This window comes from Pantherophis guttatus, chromosome 3, assembly GCF_059756535.1.
Source record: "Pantherophis guttatus breed Tessera chromosome 3, ASM5975653v1, whole genome shotgun sequence".
NCBI lineage: Eukaryota > Metazoa > Chordata > Lepidosauria > Squamata > Colubridae > Pantherophis > Pantherophis guttatus.
This window is the reverse complement of record NC_142065.1, coordinates 15309832-15334498: the sequence shown is the minus strand read 5'-3', so window position 1 is coordinate 15334498 and position 24667 is coordinate 15309832. Positions and strand designations below refer to the sequence as shown.

General features: G+C 41.5%; 1 protein-coding gene across 4 annotated transcripts in view; it reads left to right on the top strand.

The window, feature by feature from the left end:
* EDN3 (endothelin 3) overlaps window positions 1-24667 on the top strand; it is a 43276-nt gene that overhangs the window by 3755 nt on the left and 14854 nt on the right. The window lies entirely within an intron of this gene.

Sequence of the window (24667 nt, the reverse complement as noted above, 5' to 3'; positions counted from 1 at the left end):
ACAGAGGCCATCATTGGACTCTCATTCCAGGCAGCAGAAAATAATCATTTGTTCAACGACTGTCCAAAGTTAGGATAGTGCTGAAAAAATGGACATATGACCGGTCCTCTCACTTACCACCATTGCATTATCTCACATGATCAAAATTTGGGCGCTTAGCAATCAGTGGACATTTATGACAAAGTATCTTAATGATATCTCTCTCCCATCTCTGCCCTTTTGGCCATCCTGCACAGAAGGTGGTGGTGAAGAGGCCTCTGACCTTAATAGGTCTTCCTTGTACTTCTTTCCCCTCATCATCCTGGGGGAATGGTGGCACCAGATGCTCTGTTGTTGCTGGACTTGTCCTGGGCTCTCACCTCAACTATGAAAGGATAAATAAAGTACGGAGGAAGGTCTGCTGTACTGTTTACTAGATTATTTAGGATGGTCTGTGTACTTTATTTAATGTTTTTAGCTCTTTTATGTTCTTTCCAGTCCTCTGTGCCCAGATTCCACTGGAATTGGGCAGCCAATAAATTTAATACTTTAAATTAAATTAATACTTACTTAAAAGTAAGTAATAAATAAAATATATTATAAGTAATAAATAAATTAATAAAATACATTAATACAGCCTGCTTTTCTCTTTAAATGACTAGTCTTGCTTGTAAGACCTTTTCACTAACTGCATTTTAGCATCTACTTTTAAAAATGTAACAATGCCAGCAATTTGCAAATATGAGTCTTGTGTAAGTCTTGTGTAAGCCAGGACTGGCTGCAGCATCATCCATGGCTACCTTGCATAACATGTGGTACTGAATTCCCAATGGCAATACATTCTTTACTCATTGGTTAGAAATATACAACATGGTTAATGAAATCAGTTAGCCAAATAGCAGTAATATTTGCCTGAAGTGCTAAATTCATTAGTTTTAATTCTTATTAGGTGTGGGTTTTTTTGTAAAAAAAAAAAATAGCTTAGGGTGTTCTGCAAATTCAGCCATTTGCTTAGTTTGTTTCGAAGGTGTAGGCAAACTCAGATAACGGGTTTACTTTAGTAACCAGGTTAATCACATGTGAATGCAGCTGTTGGTGCATTCTAAGATACATTAGGGGATAAGAGCCAGGGTGTGGTTTCTGCACTACAGTTATGCTATGCACATATTCTTCAGTGTTTGGTGGAAACTGTACAGTTTAATCCATAACTTAGGGGAGCTGTTTGGCCCCAGCCTAATTTTACTTTACTTATTTATATCCTGCCTTTATTATTTTTATAAATAGCTCAAGGCAGTGAATATATCTAATACTCCTTCCTCCTCCTATTTTCCCCACAACAACCTTGTAAAGTGACAAAGTGTGATTGGCCCAAAGATACCCAGGTGATTTTATATCTAAGGCTCATGGTCTTTTGGTTTCTAGCCTGGTGCCTTAACCATCAGACCAAACTGGCATCTCATCAACACAGATTAGATAAATTGAACCATACCAGGATTCAGATATTGAGAAATCAGGCCGAAATCAATCAGAAGCTGTTCCAATGTGTCCTTTGAGGCTCAGAGTTACCTGCTATAGTAGCCACACTACAATTCTGCATGTTTATATATGGGGCAGCTGGGAAAATGAGGTACCCGATTCCCTAGTTCAGATTTCTCCTCTGCTAGAATCTCTTAGTACACCCTGCCATTTACTTGGCAGAGGGGTAAGGGCAGGGGTGGGGAATGTGCACAAAGCATTTGTAAGTGTTTAAAATGCAGAATAACAGGGAAATTGACATCTGCTGTCTTTGAGGTGAGTTGAACTTCAGCTCCCATCATTTCCAGGCACTGCATCCTGCTGGGGTATACCGTATTTTTTGGAGTATAAGATGCACCGCATTCGTCTGGGTAGCGTCCTTAGTCTGGTCAGCTTCAGTACATTAGTTTGCTGGTTTTTTATCCCCTCTTGGGGATAAAAAACAGTTTCTAAGGCACAGCTGGGAGGAAGCAGCAATGAGAAAACCAGGGAAAGCATGGGGAGATAGCTTTACTTGGCTAGCGCCAATTAGGGCTGAAAAAAAAGCTTCTAAAGAACAGCTGAGAGTCAGAGCAAAGCATGGAGATCACTTCACTCACCAGCGCCTCATTAAAGCACAGCGGAGGGTCGAAGGAGCAGGCAAAGCTGGGAAGATCGCTTCACTCGCTAGCGCCTCGTTAGGGCTGAAAAAAAGCTTTGAAAAAGCTATATTCGGAGTATAAGACGCACCCTAATTTTCAGCCTCTTTTAAGGGGGAAAAAGGTACATCTTATACTCTGAAAAATACAATACTTTATAATCCAAGGACTGCTAGGGACAAGAAATTGGGGGGGGGGGGGTTGCTGTGCAAAGGGATGCTGCTGATATTACTCCTGGTAGGATCACATGCATCTGATAGCTTCAAGGCAGTTACTATTCACTGCAAACAGTGAGGCTGCAGGTAATTGTATTACTGCTGCAAGCCACATGCAAATAATAATAAAAGATGTCTATAAGACTAACAAGTTAATATTCCCATTGTAGGCTAGATTCTTCAAAGGGTTTTTCTTTAAGACCTCAAAAGTATTCCTTCTGCCTTCTTTTAAAAATCTTTCCAGACGTTTTTTGAGATCTCATAGCTTTTGTTGATTTATGAGACATAACCTGTCTTTTGTTCAGAAAACAAGGAAACATACAAAAGCCTTCTGCAACAAACCTGTGAAGTAGGTTGACTTAGAGAAAGTAACTTTCCGAAAGTCACCCAAGAATCTTATAGGATTGAGAAGAGACTAGAAGTTTGTTTTTTTTTTAATTTGATTTATATGCCGCCCTTCTCCGGAGACTCAGGGCGGCTTACAATGCATTAAGCAATAGCCTTCATACTTTTGTATATTTATACAAAGTCAGCTTATTGCCCCCACAAACTGGGTCCTCATTTAACCTACCTTAGAAAGGATGGAAGGCTGTTCCCCCACACCCTTATCCCTATAACATTGTTGGCTTTCAAAAAAGTTTTATATCCTGCTTTCCCTCTGGGAGGTTCCAGTTTGGTGCAGTGGTTCAGGCATGGGGCTGAAACAGGAGTTTTAGCCCTGCCTGAGGCACAAAGCCTGCTGCCTGACCTTGGGCCAGTTATTCTCTCTCAGCCCTATGAAGGAGGCAGTGGCAAACTTCTGAAAAATCTTGCTAAGAAAACTGCAAGGATTTGCCAGGGTTCAACACTGACCTGATGGCACATACGAGAAAGATAGAGAGAGAGAGAGAGAAAAAAAAAGAACAGAGAGAAAGAGAGAGAGAGAGAGAGAGAGAGAGAGAAAGAGAGAGAGACTCTTTCCAAGAGCTCATGGTGGCCATTGAGCACTCCTTTCTTGCATTCCCCACCACCACCACCAGAAAAACAGCCCTATGAGTCAAGTTGGGCAGAGAAAGAGTGAATGACTTAAAAGTTGTCATCCATGGCTGAGGTGGGGTTTGATCCTGTGTTTCATCACTCTTAATCCAGTACCTTACCCAGATATTATAAAACATCGGCCACTTGATTTTGCCTGGAGCTATGCAACAACTTGCCAAGGATTGGGGCTGAGGTGCACCACAGGTTAGGACTCAAAGCCTGCTATAGGATATGCACCTTCTTATCTTATATTCATGTTAGCTTCCCTCTTTTCTTTTTGCCATGGTTCAGTATTTCCCTGAATATCGTATTATTCCTAGCTAAATACCATCTATCCCTCATTTTCCCTGAAAATACCGATGATATGTGGCCAAAAATACTGTATACAGGGGTACCAGGCTCATAAATAGGAATGTTTCACAGTATTTAATACAAAGTATTCTTTGCTATGCAAGGCCTTGCTAGATCTCATTTGTTGTTCACAGGGCTAGATGCTAACTGCTTTGGGAAGGGTAGAGTGCAAATCTTTCAGTTGCAAAGTTTGAAGACCCTTACAAACCATGAGGACAAAGTCTTGTTTAGCAGTTGTCACTCAGGTCAACATTTTTGATTAGCATTGTGTACAATGGCTCTTTGCAATAATTTGGTATAGGTCTGCACTTCTTTTGTTAAGCCCTAATAGATACTGGAACAGTGGTGGGTTGTTCCTGGTTCGACCCAGTTCGGGCGAACCAGTAGTGGCAGTGGTGAAAGTCTACGCCTACCTGCCCAGACATCATCAAAAATGCTCTGCACATGCGCAGAAGTGCCATGCGCTTGCAAAGTGAGCAAGCATGCAAGGGCGCTACTGATAGCAAACCGGTAGCACTGGGATTTGAAACCCACTACTGTACTGGAAGTAATTGGTTAATTTTCTCATGTCTTTATTTGCCTAAGAGATCTGTTAATATTTGAGTGACTTAATGAATTATCTTGTTTAAAATATGTAACCTCCTCTGAAGAATGCAGCAAACCGCTGAAACCTGCTGATCAATTTAAATAATTAAATTCAAATTGAAAATTGGGATTTTATTTTCCAGTATCAGGTAACAATTATAGTATTGTTAGGATTTGAATATTTAGAAAGCCTGCAGTGATCCATTCTATCAGGTCCCTTTCTGTATACAATATCATATGGATTCTGCACTACAGAAATGAATATCCATTGGTATTCTACAAATACGTTGGAACTGGTGTCTAATCTATTAAGGCTATGCAGTGCTTCACAAGAACCTCAAAGACATTATGTAAGAAATGATTTGTTATCAGTGTGGGAGAGAATGAAAGAAAAACATTATTTGAATATTCCAATGTGGCTTTCTACAATAGAAGCAGTGACATACCCAAATATTGTGAATATTGTTAGATATAAAGACATTTTGACAGATCGGGGAGAACTGAAACAAAAACAAGAACTAGAGAGTCAAGGGATTGAGATAGATTGGTATACAAGACTGCAAATACAATCAAGTTATGAAGCAGATCATAGACAATATGGCTTTAACTTAGGGAAATCAGAACTGGATGAAATATTGACAGGAACAGATGAGAAAATGATTAAGAAATTATATGATTATTTATTGCATATTAGACTAGAGGATGAAGAAGTAAAAGAAACAATGATAGTATGGGCAAAGAATTTTGGATTCACCATAGAATTGGAGAAAGGGCAATAACTTTGGGAAAGAAACTATAAATTAACAATGGCAACAGCCTATAAAGAAAACTTGTATAAGATGTTTTATAGATGGCATATACCACCAGAAAGATTAGCTAAGATGTTTAAAGATAAATTAGCTAAGTGTTGGAAATATCACCAGTTGCCAGGATCATACTATCATATGTGGTGGTTGTGTAAAGAAACAAGACAATGTTGGGTGAAAATACAAACATGGTTAGAGGGAATGTTGCAGCAGATATTATAAAAATGTATTATAAAAATTCAATAATAATTGAATAAGAAATTGAAATGAGAATAAAGATAATTAGAAAATTGGGGCTGCTCGAATACCACTTTAGATTTAACTGAAAAGGGAAACAACAGGAGAGAGGGGAAGGTGTAGAGAGAGAGAAAGAGAGAAGAGAGGAGAGGAGAGGAGAAAGAAGAAATGGAAAAGGAGAGGAAGAAAAGGGAGGGGAAAGAGGAGCAGAGGAGAAGGTTAGAAGGAGGGAAGAAGAGAGGAGTGGGGGAAGAGAAAGGGAAGTAGGAAAGAGAAGGAGAGGAAGAACGAAGGAAGTAGGAGGAGAAAGAGGAAGGAAGAGAAGGGGAGGGGAGGAGAAGAAGAAAGGTTGGAGTAAAGGTAAAGGGTAAAAGAGCAGTCCTGAAAAAGTAAAAATGAAAAATGAAGGTTAAAAGAAAAGATGAATGAAAAATGATGAAAATGACTGTACATGTAAATGTGTTATGAGAAATAAAAATAAAAAACTTTAAAAAAAAAGAATTTCAAAGCTTGCAGAAGTGTGAAGTTATAACTCTACAATTGTGTTGCAGTTGTTGTTTGATCCATTTAAAAAGGTGGAGCTGTTCTTAAGGGTCACAGACAGACAATACATTTGTATCACTGCATGTGCTGGAACACTTTTTCGGGATCATATTTGAAATGCTTCATAGCCCTACAATTGAACGTGTAGATAAATTTAAGTTTCCATTAAAATATACCAATGGAGCAGGAAAATATCCTCAGGGAGAAGAGATCCCACAAATAAACCAGCTATATGTCATTCAGAGCTTAAAGGTGATAATCAGCACATTGAAAGCACCTGAAATGAAACTGTAAGGCAGTACAGTTCATGTAAGAGTGGTGCAACATGGACAAATCAGGTGCCCAAAACTATGTGTGCTGCTTTATTCTGGACCAGTTTTAATTTTGGGACAGACTTCAAAGACAGCCCTATATAGAGTGTGTTGAATTAATCTAACCAGGAAGTTACAGAATAACAGAGTAGGAAGGGACCTTGGAGGCTTTCTAATCTAACCCCCTGCTCAAGCAGGAAATCCTATAACATTTCAGACAAATGGTTGTCAAAACTCTTTTTAAAAATCTCCAGTGTTGGAGAACCCACAACTTCTAGAGACAAATTGTTCTACTGATTAATTGTTCTAAGTGTCTGGAAATTTCTCCTTAGTTCTCAGTTCCTTCTCTCCTTGATTAGTTTTCATCCATTGCTTCTTGTTCTACCTTCAGGTGCTTTGGTTAATCCCCTCTCTTCTTTGTGGCAGCCCTTCAGATATTGGAACCTTGCTACTCAGATATTGGGACACTGCTACCATGTCACCCTAGTCCTTCTTTTCATTATACTAGACATACACAATTCCTATAACCATTCATATGTTTTAGGGTCCAGTCCCCTAATCATCTCTGTTGCTTTTTCTGCACTCTTTCTAGAGTCTCAAAATCTTTTAAAAGTTGTGTTGACCAAAACTGGATGCAATATTCCAAGCATGATCTTACTAAGGCATTATAAAGTGGTACTAACACTTCATGTGATCTTGATTCTATCTCTTGGTTAATGCCACTTAGGACTGTGTTGGCTTTTTTGGAAGCTGCAGCACACTGCTGGTTTATATTTAAGTGATTATTCATTAGGTCGCCAAGATTCCTCTTGTAGTTATTACTATTGAGCCAGGTACCACCTATTCTGTACCCGTGCATTTGGTTTTTCTTGCCTAAATGTAAAACTTCACTTTTCTCCTCATTGAATTTCCTTTTGTTAGATGGGGCCCAGTGTTTTGGTCTGTTGAGATCCTTCTGTATCTTGAGACTATTTCTGGAAGGTTGGCTATTCCTGTCAGCTTGGTCTCGTTTGCAAATTTGATGAGTTTCCCTTCTATCTTCTCATCTAAATCATTGATGATGGTATTGAAGAGTACTGGGCCTAAGACAGCGTCTTAGGGTACCCCATTCAATACTTCCCTCCATGTACTGTAGATGCTGTTCCATTAAGGACTACATATTGAGTCAGCCAGTTACGAATCCATCTGGTGGAGATGCTGTCTATCCCACATTTTTCTATCTTATCAAGTAGTAGGTTGTGGTCTACTTTATCAAATGCCTTACTGAAGTCCAAGTGAATTATATCTACAGCATTTCTCTAGTAATTTTGTCACAGTGTCAAAAAATGCAGTAAGATTCATCTGGCATGATCTGGTTTTGACAAACAGATGGTTTATCAAACTGGTTATTACTTTATTTATTTATTTGTTCAACTTGTATGCCGCCTTTCTCCGAAGATTCAAGGTGGCTTACAATGCATTTAAAAACCATATATAAAAACATTAAAAATTAAAACATTAAAAACAATTAAAACCCATTCACACCATTCATGGCCGGATCTCACCAGATCGCAACAGCGAGATCAATGGCCCCAGGTCTGCCGGAAAAGCCAGGTCTTTACCGCTTTTTGGAAGGCCAATAGGGTGGGGGTGGTCTGGATCTCAGGAGGTAATTGGTTCCAGAAAGCCGGGGCAGCCACAGAGAAGGCCCTCCCCCGTGGGCCCACCAGCCGGCACTGTTTAGCTGATGGGTCCCGGAGGAGACCAACTCTGTGGGATCTTACTGGTCGCTGGGAGCTATGCGGTAGAAAGCGGTCTCGAAGATAACCTGGCCCTGAGCCATGTAGGGCTTTAAAGGTAATAACCAACACCTTGAATTGTGACCAGAGACCAATAGGGAGCCAGTGCAGCTTGCGGAGAATTGCTGTAATGTGAGTGTATCTAGGTGCACCCACGACAGCTTGCACGGCTGCGTTCTGGACCAACTGTAGTCTCCGAACACTTTTCAAGGGTAGCCCCATGTAGAGTGCGTTGCAATAATCTAACCGTGAGGTGACAAGGGCATGAGTGACTGTGAGGAGAGCCTCCTGATCCAAGTAGGGTCGCAATTGGTGCACCAGGTGAACCTGTGCAAAGGTCCCTCTAGCCACAGCTGACAGATATTGCTCCAATCTTAGCTGTGAGTCTAGGAGGACACCCAAATTGCGAGCCCATTCTGAGGGGGACAATTTCTTCCCCCCAGAATCAAGGATGGACAATCAACATAGTCTTTAGGAGGCAATACCCACAGCCACTCGGTCTTGTCTGGGTTAATTCTGAGCCTGTTGACTCCCATCCAGACACTCACGGCCTCCAGGCACCAGCACATCACATCCACCGCCTCATTGAATTGACACGGGGTAGAGATATACACCTGGGTATCATCAGCGTATTGCTGATACCTCACCCTGTATCATCGGATGATTTCACCCAGCGGCTTCATGTAGATGTTAAATAGGAGGGGAGAGAGGACCGAGCCCTGAGGCACCCCACAAATGAGGGGTCTAGGGGTCGACCTCTGTCCTCCTACCAACACCGACTGTGACTGACCAGAGAGATAGGAGGAGAACCACCATAACACGCCTCCCACTCTCAACTCCCTTAGTCGTCCCAGAAGGATACCATGGTCAATGGTATCGAAAGCCGCTGAGAGGTCAAGTAGCACCAAGATGGAGGAATGACCCCCATCTCGGGCTTGCCAGAGATCATCCATCAGCGTGACCAAGGCAGTTTCCATGCTGTAGCCAGGCCTGAAGCCAGACTGAAAAGGGTCTAGATAATCCATTTCCTCCAATGACTGCAGGAACTGAAGTGTTTGTTTGCTTCCATGTATTGATGTCAGGCTGCTAGGTCTGTAGTTTCCTGGACCCATTTTTTCCCTCCTTTTTTGAAGATGGGAACCATATCAGCCCTTTTCCAGTCCTCTTGTAGTGCCCAGTACTCCAGGATTTTTGAAATATATGGTTCAGTAATTCTGCGATCATGTCTGTCAATTCCTTCAGAACCTTGGGGTGTAATCCATCTGGTCCTGGTGATTTGAATTCATCCAGAGTAGATAAGATATTTTCTAACCATGTTCCTGCTTATTTTGATTTTCATTCCTATTCTTCATATTTTTATAGTATTTTTATAGTATTTTTTTGATAGGTTGGACTGTTTTTTCCTTCTGTGTAAAGACAAATGCCAAAAATGAGTTAAGCATTCTTCCTGCTGTAGTGCTCGTCCCCTTCTTGCCATTTTCTTTCATTAATGGGCCAATCATTTTCTTCACTTTTTTCTTGTTTTTTTAGATGTTGGAAGAAGCTTCTTCTTTTTTGTTTGTTATTTTTGACTTTTGTCACAAGCCCTAGTTCATCATTTTGAATTAACTTCAAAATGGTTGCCATTTAACGTATGCTGTTCTTGCCTGCATTTTACACCATGTGTTGGTTTGTTTTTGAGGCTTCTCTGCATAGCTTCCACCATGGCTCCTCCTAGTAGCACATAACTTCATAAGATAAATCCAGATATTTGTCTTTTTTTAGAAGCAATGTTATTCTTTGCACCTGATGTGCAAGGCATATGTCTCTAGGAATAACCTCTTAGGAGTAACCTCCAGCCTCAACAGTTGTGGCTTGAATTCTACTCCTGCCAGAAAGTGAAATATTTTTCTGGGTCAGAGACCAGAAATCTTTTCAGGTCTCAATTGTAGCCCTGCCCCCGCAACTCACCAAAGTTTTGTGAAATTTGTGAGATAACCTTGCGAGATTTTGATTCTATATAGACATATGGAGATAAATCACATTTATACACTATAAAAAGAGGGGAAAAAAACCAAAGGAAAAAAATACACTAGAACACCTCTTCTCCTAATAATTGGTTACTTCTTATAGTTAAACCTGCAGCTGACTTGATGCCTGTATAAAACATTTTTTACTTGAGGAAAGCCTCCATTAATGCCTGAGTCTTCGGAGAAAGGCGGCATACAAGTTGAACAAATAAATAAATAAAAATTGTAAATAATCTCATTATATTTTTCTATAAGCATAGGCATTTAAGTAATTTTTATTAAAGATAGTCCTCACTTACTGACTATAATTGGGACAGGCAAGTCAGTCATTAAGCAAAGTTGTTCCTGCCCTGCCCGAAAAGAAACTTCTGATGGCTGAAGAGATTCATCACCTATTGGACATCAGGGCCTTCGAGCCAGTACCCAGCGATCAGCAGAGGACCGGCTTTTACTCTATCTTATTTCTGGTGCCCAAGAGTTCGGGGGGCTGGAGGGGGATACTAAACCTCAAATGACTGAATTCATTTGTCCTGTACCACAAGTTCAAGATGCACTCCCTCCAATTGATCCTCGGAGCCATAAGAGAAGGGGACCACTTACAGTCCGTGGATCTCAGGGAAGCGTATTTACATGTGCCGATTCATCCTGCTCACCGGAAATATCTGAGGTTCGAGTATGCGGGCAGCCACTTTCAGTACTGCGCCATGCCCTTTGGTCTCTCATTGGCCCCCAGGACCTTTACCAGGTTGGTGGTGGCTGTGGCAGCAACGCTCAGGGTGATCCTGGTATGGGTCCTCTGTTACCTCGATGACATCCTAGTTCTGTCGTCCTCTCCAACCCAGGCAGCACACGACATGGACTTAGTGATCACTGCATTCCAACGGCACGGGTTTTCAATCAATCTGCCAACTGATTCCCACTACCCACCTTCTCCACCTCGGGGCGGTGATCGACTCGGTCAAGGGGCAGGTGTTCTTGTCCCCGGACTGAGTTCAAAGCATCAACAACTTAGTGCGGCAAGTGGTTGCCCAAGTGGTTGTCAGTTCCATTATTGCTCCTGTCACACCTGCTTGGGAAGATGGTCTCATGTATCGCCATCGTCCCATGGGCTTGCAGACACACCCGTCCCTTGCAGTGGTTCCTCCTTCCTTTTCAGCGGACCGGGCACAGCAACTCGAATACAAGATGACCTTGCCTCCTCAGATTCGTTTATCCCTCTAGTGGTGGATGTCGCCAGCCCTACTGAGGGGCTGCTATTTCCTGGAACCAGACCATCTGGTACTGACTTCAGATGCCAGCCTTTATGGCTGGGGCTCTCATCTTCTCGAACAGGTGACGCAGGGCCAAAGGTCCCCATCAGAACAGACGAAAAGCATAAACTGGCTGGAGCAGAGAGCTGTTTGTCTGGCTCTCCGTCATTTTCAGCCTGTCCTGCAGGGACAACATGTACTGATTCTCACGGACAACATGTCCGTGAAAGCGCATATCAACCGGGAGGGGGGCACCCGGTCCAGGCCCTTGATGCTCAAGGCGGAGAAGTTGATGAGTTGGGCAGAACATTACACATTATCAATCAAGGTGGACCACATATCTGGCACTTCCAATGTTCGGGCGGACTGGCTGAGCAGGGAGAGGATTGATCCTGCAGAATGGCAACTTCACCCCCGCCTCTTTCTGGAACTATCACAAAGGTTCAGTCTTCCAGTGATAGACCTCTTCGCCAGTCCACGAAATGCTCAGCTCCCGAGGTTCCTTTCTCGCTTCCCAAGCCCTACTGCGGAGGGTTGCAACGCTCTTCGGTGCCGCTGGCCTCCCAGCCTGCTATATGCATTTCTCCCCATTCCCCTCATCCTGAAGGTTATTCGGAAGATGCTCAATGAGCGAGCTGAACTTCTACTAGTAGCTCCCTGTTGGCTACGCCGTCCATGGTTCGCTGACCTGGTGGCACTCTCCATCACCCAGCCGTGGGTAATTCCTCAGTATCAGATCTCTCTGTGCTGGGGATCATATTCCATCCAGAGCCTCAGTGGCTCCAGTTGACCATCTGGCACTTGAGAGGGTCCTATTGAGGAAGGACCACCTCTCAGAACGAGTAATCCAGACTATCCAAGCATCCAGACGGCCATCTAAAGCCCGTATTTACGAGGCCTCCTGGAAGGCGTTCTGCACTTGGTGCTCAAAGCAGCACGTTGACCCAACATCAGCCTCCATTCCGGACATTCTTGACTTCCTGCATGAAGATCTGGATAAAGATCTGGCTCCATCTATCTTGTGGTGACAGGTGGCAGCTTTGTCCACGGTTCTCACTTGCGCCCCTTACCAGTCGCTGACACACCATCCTAGGTCCTAGGATCGGGGCTTCCTACATGGTGCCACAAATTTGCGTCCGCCAGTGGTGGATCACTACCCGTCTTGGAACCTGCTGCTGGTTCTACAAGCTCTCACATCTGCACCATTTGAACCGCTGGGATCCATTGACCTCAAGTTTCTATCCTTCAAGGTCGCCTTCCTCTTGGTGATTACATCCGCCAGGAGAGTTTCGGAGCTGATAGTCTTGTCCATCAGGAAGGACTTCTGTATATTTCATGCTGATAGAGTGGTTCTAAGGTTGGATCCTTCGTTCTTGCCCAACGTGAACTCCTGGTTAAACTGGGCCCAGAAGCTCATCTTGCCTGACTTCTGCCCGATGCCACGGCATCAGCTGGAGGAATGCTGGCACACCTTAGATATGAGGCGGGCTCTCCGTTGGTATATCCAGCGGACGGCCTCCTTTTGCCAGACCGAGGCTCTTCTGGTCTCCTTTCATCCATCCTCTATGGATCAAATGGTCTCTGCATCCACGGTGGGATGGTAGATAAAAGCCTGCATCTCGACTGCATATGAGCTCAAGGCCAAGCCTCTTCCTGGCAAGATTTTGCCCTATTCCACCCGTAGCGCAGCCACTATGGCAGCTTGGGCTACCCAGGCTTCTGTCTCTGTCATTTGTCGAGCGGACACTTGGTCTTCCATTTCACCTTTTATACGTCATTACAAGGTCAATAATTATGCCTCGGCTGAGGCGTTGTTTGGCAGGAGGGTGTTGCAGATTGTGCATTCGCCCTTAGCCTCGGGGAGCATTCAGCCTCCCATCCAGGAGGTTTGAGTTTGGGTATATCCGATCCATAGATTGTAGGAGCAGCGCATTGGAAAACGGACATTGTCTTACCTGAACGTCCCTTTTCTGGGCGCTGCGACTACAATCCATACCCTCCCTTTCGGCTTCCTGCACCCGGTTTCTGGGGTGGCCTTGTGTTTCAGAATTTATTTGTGTCCAGTTCCTTGTAGACCTTGGTTGGCCGCACCTTCGTGACAAAGACTGATGTGTCAATGGATGAGGGGGCATGGTCAAGGCACGAAGAAAGAATTTTTTTGCACTCAGTTCCTGTCAAGACATGAGGAAGAATACCCATCCATGGATTGTAGTCGCAGCGCCCAAAAAAGGGACGTTCAGGTAAGACAACGTCCGATCCATGCATTTTTGATCAACATTTAATTCAATTTCCAAAGAACTTTGCATGACATTTTTTTGTTTGCAACTTTGCATAATGAACACTTTTTTCGTTGACAGTTTTGAAGGTTGGAACAATATTGTAAAATCTGGAGAATTGCATTCTTGGTAGTATAGTACTGCTGATTTTCAAACAGTCTCTCTTTTTGAAATATCGGTATTGGCACAATTTGTTATAAAATAATAATAATGGATGTTTTTTACTAGTTCAGTAGGAGTTCAGTTGTCTTGGAAAGTGTTCAGTTATTCCAGTTTACACATAGTCAAATATCAATGGAAACATTAAATTACAACCTTTCTAACATAAATTGCACTGGCAGTTTCTTCGTGAACTTGTAGTATTCTTTTTTCCATATATTTAAAAACAGCAATAAAGTGAAAGTCAATACATTAGGAATAAGAGAACTCGCATCTAATGTTTTAAGCATTAGCTTTTGCAAATTATAATACAATGAAGCAAAGGTTTTACCATTTTTCCCCTCATAGAATAAAAATAGAATAAAATTACTGTTAGTTTTGTCCATATTCTTTCTTCCTATCCTTCTTAGTTATTTCAACAGTTTTATTATGTGTAACAGATGAAGTGATATTGCTTTTCAGGCTATAACTAATCTTTATGTGTTTGACAGCTGGAAATCCTTGGAGAAGAAACTAGATTTTTTTTATAACGTGCCAATTTCAAAAATTATCCCTGAAGAAAGATTCTTTTAAAATGTGTAATATTTTTTTTATTTTTCAAGTGAATTTCTGGAAAAACTACCACATGCCATCTTATCATATATATGCAAATAAAAACCCATCTGCAAATAAGCTGAGATTCAATTTTTTAACTAAAATACCTTAAAATATGCACTACTCATAGATAACTGACCCTCAAAATTTTTGTATCTTTTGATTTTCATAATTGACTTATCCATGGGTGGCACTTTATTCATGGTATTTGGGCTAAAAATCTGAAGGTCTCCTTATTTGTGTATGGGCTTATGTTCAAGTATATATGGGGCATCCAGGTAGTTTTTAAAAAGAGAATACTTTTAAAAGTATAAGCCCATCCACAGATAAACTGAACCCAATTTTTGGAGTCTATTTTGGCATCTAAAATTCAACAAGAATATATGGTATTTTTCTTTATTTCTTTGTTATATTTATATCCTCTTTTTAATTCAGAAGCTCAAAATGGCGTACATAGAATTCCTTTCTCCCTTTTGTTTCCCACGCCAATCATTTGGTAAGACAGGTTGACAGAGAAAATAAGCTTTTGTATCTTAGAGTAATCTTGAACCTTGGTCTCTCCAACTTTCTAGTGCCAGTTCAACCAAATTCAACCATTAGACAATGCTGTCTTTTAGTCTGAGAAAGCTGACTGGCCCAGGGTCACTCAAGGAGTTTCTGTGCCTGCGAGTCAACTTGAATCTCAGTCTTTCAGGTGCCATTTTAACACCTTAGTCATGACATCCACTTTGTCTGAAGCTCTACAGCAATTTGCCTGGAGTCTCTTGGGTTTTGTATTTATATTTATATTTTATATTTTAATTTGATTTATATGCCGCCCTTCTCCGGAGACTCAGGGCGGCTTACAGTGTGTTAAGCAATAGCCTTCATACTTTTGTATATTTTATACAAAGTCAGCTTATTGCCCCCACAAACTGGGTCCTCAATTTACCTACCTTAGAAAGGATGGAAGGCTGAGTCAACCTTGAGCCTGGCAAGATTCGAACTTACTTTAATTGCAGACAGCTGGTATTAAATTACAGTGCCTTTGTCTGCAGAGCTATCCAGGTTCTTCTTGTAGAGCTGAGGTACAATCATCAACCAGGAATTAAGAGCTAGCTACAGAATTTGCCCTTCCCTTCTTCCCCCCTCTGCAAATTTGCATTCCATTCTGTTCTTTTTGCCATGATTCTGTACTACCACAGACTTCACAATTCCTACCAAATGCAGTCTATTCTATATTTACTTGCCAATGTGAGCAGAAGCCATGCAGCCTGAATATACCAGACCTATAGCCCAACACTTACCAAGGGCAACAGGCTTATAATGGAATGCCTCATCACTTATATTGAACAAAGTGTTCTCTGGATCCTGTCTTGTGAAGGGTAGATTTAATCCTGGGTTCTCCCAGTATAGCACCATTTCAACACTGAAACAACCACTACATTGTATTTGCTCTGTATGATTTCCGTGCTTGCAAGTGTTGCTATATTCAAGTCAGTCAAGAAGAGGTAAATTCCTTCCTCTTCCATATAGAAACTACTAATCTGTTGAGAATGTAAACTCTCTCTGATTGGAAAGACAGAATATGGAAGTATCTCTTGGAGATTCTATTGGATCATAGATGACAATAATATATAGGAATCTGCTAGGATCTATATATACTACTCATATATATACTACCAAGCAGCGATTAAAAAAAACCAATTACCTGGTAAGAATCCCCCCCATAATTATTTGAATAGATGCAAGTTCTACATTTCACTGAGAAAAATAAAATATGCCGTTTCAAAAAAGTAAATGACCAGAGTTGCAGATACATGTAGATATTGTTGCTAAATGGCATAGATACCTTGAAGATTAGTCATTGTTTGGAATGGACTGCTTCCCTGGTGTACTTTATATTTTGTAACACATATTCAACATCTCTTTCTCTCTCTCTCCCTCTTCCTCCCTCCCTCTTCCTCCCTCCCTCACCATATCTCCATCCAGGTTTGTTCTCTTTTCTCTTCTTATGTAGCTACCCTTTTACTTATCTTTCTTATCACCAAGCTATTTTTAAACTTCTCTTTTGCCAAATGGCAAGAAGAAGAAGACAATGTGTGTATATGCTTGGGCGTTTCTGTGATTTATTCTTACGAATGAAGCAAATATACATGTCCCAGGATAATGTTGCAGGATCTAATCTGGGTTGGTCACCAGGGCCAGAGGTTTTATCTTCCGAGCTTTCAGACTCCATCTTCAGGGAACTTCTCTCTAGGCGTCTTCTCTCTGGCTAGAAAGAAGTTCCCTGAAGATAGGCTCTAGCATGAGTCCAAAAGCTCGGGGGAAAAAAAACTCTCGTCCCAGTGACTGATCCAGACTGGATCCTTGTTTATTCTTACTTGAGAGAATGTTAGTACATGCATGTAGGGGATCAGCTGGCTTTATAAACAAAGCACTTTATTTTTCATGAAATTTTAATTAATTATTTTAGCTAATATTCATATTTTTGTCTTGGTGTTGTCTGTAGCTTCTGGCAGATATATATATATACATATACATACATACATACATACATACATACATATATATATATATATATATATATATATATACACACACACAAATATACAAATATACAAGTATGTGTATTCCTTTAATGAGGGAAATCTCCAAGACTACTTTCAGCTGGAATTGACACTCTTGAGTTGGGTTGACAAAATTGGGAAAATAAGGATTGCCCAACATGTTTATAATACCTTTTGATTTAGTCTTCCTTTCTAGGGGGGATTATCTTAAATTTAGAGCTTTCTTTCCTTAGTCTAAATTCAGTAACTTAGCATTTTAGTACTGCCAGAAAGGTACTGCTTTTTGACAATGGTAGCTATAGGTTTCTGCCCTTTAGCAACTTTGCTGCAATTCTAATAGGGTACGAACACAGGAATATCATTTGTTGCCATTGCAGGAATAATCAAGTTAATTAGACTTTTAAAATTTCTTCATAGGTCTCCATTCTGTGATTATTTTTGTGATCCTAAAATTCAGGTCCTTTAGGGTGAAGTAACATAGAGATCATGTTTCTCTGATTAGTTGCTCTGATGTAAAATATAGTACATTTCAGAGTGTCTATACAGTAAACAAGCCCCGTTATGCTCCACACGTCTCGCTCCTCCCCCGTCCTACCTGCCACCCCCCCCTTGACAAAGAGACGATGGGGAAGGGCAGCAGCCAGGCTGCTGTTATGGTACTATTGGGGCGCGGAGAGCCGTCTTACCTGCCTTGCAGCTCCATCGTGTGTCTCGCTGTTGTCTGCAGGCAAACACGTAGGGTAAAAAAACCCTCATGAGTTCAAACTCACGAGAAGTTTGGTTTTACCCTATGTGTTTGCCTGCTGACAATAGCGAGACACGCGACAGAGCTGCAAGGCAGGTAAGACACGCGTCACACATCTCTCCGGCCTCTGGCGAGGGGGACAGAAAGATGGCAAGAGGAGCGAGCCCCGTCTCGCTCCACACGTCTTGCTTCTTCCCTGTCCCACATGCCACCCCCCTCGATAAAGAACCGGGTGCTGTGGAAAAGGGAGCTGGGCGGGCGCAGGCTTTGGGCATCTGAGGCTGCCGGGGATCACCCGGCAGAGAGGTGGGAGCGGGGCAGGAGTTTGCAGTCGAGGGGGATGGATGGATGGATAGATGGAAGACGGGCGAGTGCCAAGAACGCTGGGGAGATTCCCATCTTTGGTTGCCCCAGCGAACAGCTGACGAATGGCTGTGTTGCGCTGCCAAGCCCTTATTTCAGGGTTCCAAAAAATATAAGACAGGGTCTTATTTTCAGGGAAACATGGTTCTCTCTCTCTCTCTCTCTCTCTCTCTCTCTCTCTCTCTCTCTCTCTCTCTCCCCCTCCCTCCCTCCCTCCCTCCCTCCCTCACTCTTTCTCTCTCTTTCATACTGTAAAGACACTTAGCAACAGGGATTAGGCAAACTGTATCCTTGGAAAAATACCGGGTGAGTCTTCACAATAGAATATGGTGCCTACATAATTGCAAGTCAATTTTGTGGTGAATTAAGGGTGAGATTAAAAAAAAACCAGTGTTAACTTTATATTGTGCATTTAGTTTAGGAATTCATTGCAACAAGATGATTAATAGTTGTTAGTTTCTTTTTTTTAAAAAAAGTCAAGAAGTCAAAATGGGAATTAAAAATATTGGTAGCCAAAACAAAAGGAACATCTGTTGTGAAAGAAAAGGAAATTGCTGTTGTCCAATTGTGAAATTAAACTTTCCTAATTATATCTGGGAAGTTTTTGATCTCTGTAGGATATTATTATAAGCAAATTATTCCAAGATCCTCCTGTGTTGCTGTTGAGGTTTTTTCTTCTTCAGGCAAGGCAGATCATACCGAGTCATTCATTAGAAGCCATACTATACTTATGATCTATTAGAAGATAACATAATTCATATCAGCATTTAATGACATTACAAAGGTTGTGACATTATAACCCACCTCATTTCTATTGTTGCCTGTGTAGTAAGGGTAATCGTAAGTGTAGTACATTGGCAACCCAATATCACAAAGGGAATCTAAATAACAGCTGCACAGCTGGCTTCTGGCCAGATTCACAGAAGCTGTAATATTCATTTTAAGTCAATGGGAAGAAATATGGCTCACCCGCTTTCTTCTGAGAGTCTTTAACCAGTTGAATCATAGACTACGAATATTTTTAATGCCAAGATTTTATTTATTTTTATTTTATTTTTGAATTTGTATACCGCCCTTCTCCCTGAGGACTCAGGGCGGTGAACAGCCAAATAAAAACATCAAATACAAATATTAAAATACAGTTAAAATATATATATAAATTTGGCCCCATTAATTAAAACAATAAACAAAATAATTAAAAACACTTAAAAAGAATTAGGCCAGCCCGGCTTGTTGGAAAAGGAAGGTTTTAAGGGCACGGCGGAAGGCACTGAGGTCATGGATTCTCCTTATCTCAGGGGGCAACTGATTCCAGAGGGTGGGAGCCCCCACAGAGAAGGCCCTCCCCCTGGGGGTCACCAGCCAAGATCCCACTGACCTGGTTGAAAAGTGAAAAATGCCTGGTCTATTTCCTTAGCTTAGGGCCTAAAAAGTCTTTGGCAGAAGAATTTGTGAGTTGAAAGAGTTTCTGGTGTGATAAATTTCTATGTGGTGTTTTAAATTATATTATAATTTGCTGTTTTATAATGTATAATTTTTTATTATATAATTGCTTTGGTTGTGACCAGAAAAACATGGCTACTAATTGTAAAATGGGTGGGAAAAGCTTAAATAACATCTTCAAAAGATTATTCTATCCAACCACAAACTTGATTTTTTTGTTCATCCGTACACCACCTATAATCACTCTGGAATAATTAGTAGCTTGACGGATTTATTGTTAGTGATATGTTTCAGAGTTGGCGAACTCCTGGATTCTAAGCAGAGGGGATTAATTCAGAACCAAGTGGGGTTAAATCTATTGTGTTCAAGTTCTGGTTTTCTATAAAGCTCTAGCTTCAGCATTGCTCCATTTCTCTGCATCCTAGCAATGTTTGTCAACTTTGGCAACTTAAAGATGTATGGAATTCAACTCCCCAAATTTCCTAGTCATGTCTTTGTATACCAAAGGCTAAATCCCTTTCTGAAAATGAGCTCTAGGGGTTAATAATTATACAAGAATTTTAAATATTTATTAAGGTAAAAGGTAAAGGTATCCAGTAGTGTCCGAATTTAGGGGGCAGTGCTCATCTATGTTTCTTAGCCCAGGAGTCAGGATTGTCCGAAGATATTTCTGTGGACATGTGGCCAATATGACTATCTGCCTAGACTCACAGAATAATGTTACCTTCCCACTGAAGTGGTACCTATTTATCTACTCCCATTTGCATGATTTCAAACTGCTAGGTGGGCAGGAGCTGGAGCAGATAATGGGAGTTTACCCTGTTGGGCGGTGCTTAGGTCTCGAACACAGGCTGTCAGCTTTCCAACTGATAAACTCAGCATTTTTAATCACTGAGTCATTGCACCCCCGAATATTTATTACCTATAACAATAAGAGAAAGTTAGAAGAAAAAAGTGGTGGGGGATGGAACAGTTAATTTCTGAAGAGTTGTGATATCAGCTGCTTCTTCCAGCCCAAAATCTCATGCCAGAATTTATTCTCATGGCCCAGATCCCATTCCATAAAGTAACACTCCAGTACGTGGGGGCACTGGCCTTACTGACCCTAGCTTGCTGTTCAAATTACCAGCTCCAGTTCTTTTATTGAAGGTTGTGATTCTGTGAGCCTAGTCAGATAGTCATATTGGCCACATGTCCACAGAAATATCTTTGGAAGGCTTTGTACTTGGTTTCCAATCAACTCTGCAGAAGAAGACTGCCACCCACCTCCTGACTAGCTTCTGAGATTCTGATTTGCCCTGCACGTTACCTGGACAGATAGGTCAGCTGATTTTATTTCAATCCTTGTAATATTTGGGTTTCTTAATCTGGAATTTCCATAAATTCTGTCCAGCAGCGCTTTTCAACTTGGTGCTCTCCAGATATCTTGAATCAGCTTCTATATATTTTCCAGCCATCATAGGTCCATATATTTAGAAATAAATTCAGAAATAACACCAAGGAAGTCTACAGGCTAACCTGGAATGTTTCCTTTCCCTAACCCCCCTCACCCCCCAAAAAATTAGAAGAAAGCAATGATAAATCATACCCATATTCTTGCCAAGAGAGTAATCAACAGGGATCAAGCTCAACTTCAGGGAGATTTTTAAAAATAAGAAAACTCTTCCATGTATAAACAGTTATAAATTATATGGACAGATTTTACTTTTATTGATAATTTGGGTATCGATTAGTTTATAGAAACTGATAGTTAAAGTACCGGTATAACTTTTCTTTGGATTATGGTATACCTGAAATGTCTGTGAAGATTCTCAGTCATTCAGATCATAGTTACCTCAAAGGTGCTTTTTCAAAAGGCAACTGAACTGCTTTTCTCTTTCTTCTTCAAGGAAAAAAGCAGTCCAGTTGCCTTTTGAAAAAGCACCTTTGAGATATACCTGAAGGCATTTTTATGCTGAACACTACTTATTATCTCCCCATAGTGTTCTGTATTTTTAAATTTCTCATTGTTTTAGATCAGTCCCATACAATATGTGGCCTCAGGTCATATGTAGCCTACCAAGCAACCTTGGATGTCCCCCCAGCTATTTTTTTTTTTAAATAACCAATCTACTGCTGCCAAAAGAAGGCACTGCTAAGAAGGATCTGCCTTTCACAGACTCTTCTGTCTTGAAGGATCCTGCCAAGGGTCTTCAATGCCTCCAGCTCTCACTGGCAACACCATCACCGATACCTCACCACTAACTGCCAAATAGCCAATACGCACGCAAGCTGTTCCTTTGTAGCCATCAATTATTTTTAAGGTATTAATTAGTCCCTTTCCTCTCTGTGAATTGTGCAGGCCTGTTCTAGATTTCCCTTCTGATGGAAAGAAAGCAAGACCAGGGCTGACACTTCAACTCCATCCAAAAAAGAGCTTATAAGAACATTTAGTCCTTTTCTCACAACACACTTCACAATTCTTTTCTGGTACATTAATGGTCTTCCCTTGTGCACAATTTGTGGATGTAATTATGAGTTTATGTTTTCCAATTCACTTGAAATGTTTTCAGTCTCACCAAAGACTGAAATTGCACTTATAGCATATTTGGAACATTTCAAGAAAATTAAAGAAAGGGATGTTTCCATCTTCAGGTAGCAATATTTAGTTGCAGGGGTGGAGTTCCATCAGTATACTGATGACACCCAGCTGTACATCTCCACCCCAGGCCACCCCAACGATGCCCTTGAAGTGATGTCCCAGTGCCTGGAGGCTGTGCGGGCCTGGATGGGGAGAAACAGGCTCCGACTTAACCCTTCCAAGACCGAGTGGCTGTGGCTTCCGGCGTCCCGATATAGCCAGCTGGTGCCATCGCTGGCTATTGGGGGCGAATCACTGGCCCCCACGGAGAGGGCTCGCAACTTAGGCATCCTCCTGGATGCACGGCTATCTTTAGAAGAGCATATGACGGCCGTGGCCAGGGGGGCTTTTTATCAGGTTCGCCTGATACGTCAGTTGCGTCCCTTTCTGGATCGGGACTCCCTACGCACGGTCACTCAAGCACTCGTCACTTCCTGCCTGGACTACTGCAATGCTCTCTACATGGGGCTCCCCTTGAGGTGCACCAGGAGGCTGCAGTTGGTCCAGAATGCGGCCGTGCGGGGGATTATGGAAGCGACGGGGCGCTCACATATAACACCTCTCCTGTGCGAGCTGCACTGGCTTCCTGTGGTCTTCCGGGTGCACTTCAAGGTGTTGGTGACCACCTTTAAAGCACTCCATGGCTTAGGGCCGGGGTATCTGCGAGACTGCCTTCTGCCGCCAATAGCCTCCCACCGACCGGTTCGCTCGCACAGAGAGGGCCTCCTCAGGGTGCTGTCGGCCAGACAGTGCCGGCTGGCGACCCCCAGGGGGAGAGCCTTCTCTGTGGCAGCACCTGCCCTCTGGAATGACCCGCCCCCTGAGATACGCACGATATCAGACCTCCGGACTTTTTGTCGGGCCCTGAAAACACACTTATTCCATCTAGCTGGTCTGGCTTGATCCCATCCTCTCAGTTTTTAATTTGAATTTGGTTTTAATTGGTTTGTTTTAAACTTGGGCCAAAATTATTTAATTATTTTTTAAAATGTTTTTTAAATTTTATATGCTATGTTTTATCTTGGCTGTACACCGCCCTGAGTCCCACAGGAGAAGGGCGGTATAGAAATAAAATAAAATAAATAAATAAAATAAATAAGCAAGAGAATGAACCTCAACAACCTCTGAATGGACATGTATCCCAAGCCTGCCACTCAGATCTACCATTTTTTACATGATTTCGAACTGCTAGGTTGGCAGAAACTGGGTCAAGTAATGGGAGCTCACCCTTTTACGTGGCACTAGGGATTTGAACCGCTGAACTGCCAACCTTTCGATCGACAAGCTCAGCATCTTAGCCACTAAGCCACCACATCCCTTATTATCCCCTACTAAGTCACCTTCTGACATCTCTTTGTATGTGTGCACTAGGAACAGGCTCCTCCTGTTCCTCTGCCTCTCTGCTATCTGCCTCTGGAGGCTCCAGAATCCGCGCATCGCTCCCAGATGGCCCTGGCACCATCTCTGCGTCCAACACAGAGCCCTTGTCTGGGCCTTCCCCTGACTCCAGGACTGGCCCATTGTCCTCCCCAGCCTCCTCACTGTCTGACTCTGCTGCCAGCTCCGCAGGCTGCTGGGGGACCACAACATATATATGCTACTATTTTCCCTATTTTTATTTTCTACTTTTTCATTTTATTAATATATTTTATCACTATCCATCATCTCTTAACCTTTTTGGAGTTCTATCATTTGTTGACTTTTTAATCACCCTTTTATTTCCCCCTCTTGGAATCTTATAACTTTTTTTGTTATTTTTATACCCACTGAATATTTTCTTCGAGTTTCCCTTTGTCTCTTTCTGCTGTATCATTTGAGTACCCATCCATAAATCTTTTCTTTTTTTGAAGAGATTTTTCTTTTTTTTCCCTCTAGACTTTTCTCTTTTTTGAAGAGATTTTCCTTTTTTTCTCTGTTCTATTGTAAACTTTTAAGGAATTATCTGTTTGATTCCTATTTATCCTTTCTCGTCATTATCTTTGTCTTCTTGCATCGAATTTTGAATTTTCTCTTCCACTACTTCTAATTTCTCATCTATTTTCTGAATATCATGTTCATCTTTTCTCCCCAGTTGTTGAGAGGCTTCTACACTCATTTCTTTATCTTTAGACAATTCCCCTGTCTCTTTATTGTTCTTTATAGTTACATGCATGCTTTCGAGCATCAAAATTATTTCTTCATATCTCTCTATTATTCCCTGATAATCCATTTTGTAACAATTTAATGAAAATTACTCAATATAACTCTATGGTTCCAACATTGCAATATTTAAAAGCGCCAACAGAGCTTTAGTCAATCCTATAGTTATATCTCCAAATCCCTTAAATGTATAATCTTCAAAGTTCTTTAGTATTTTACAGCCTTTTGGTTTTCCAGTTATTTGTCTTTCCAATTGTCCAAATTTTAAAGTCTTATTTAACTTTTCTTCTTTTTTCTTCTATTACCTTTCTTCTTTTGCCTCGTAGAGTGTTCTGTCAAATAGAATTAATAATCCAAATCCTAATTAATCCACTAGGTTTCCTCCAATCTTTCAAATTCACAATCCAATAACCAATTTCAATAGAGTTAGTTATTTGCAATTTAAATTTGCTATTTAGTTCATCTTCAAAATCTTCAAAAAAGAAAAGAAATTCACTAAGTATTTTAAAATATTCAAATTGTGTTCTAAAGTAGAATCAAGGTCA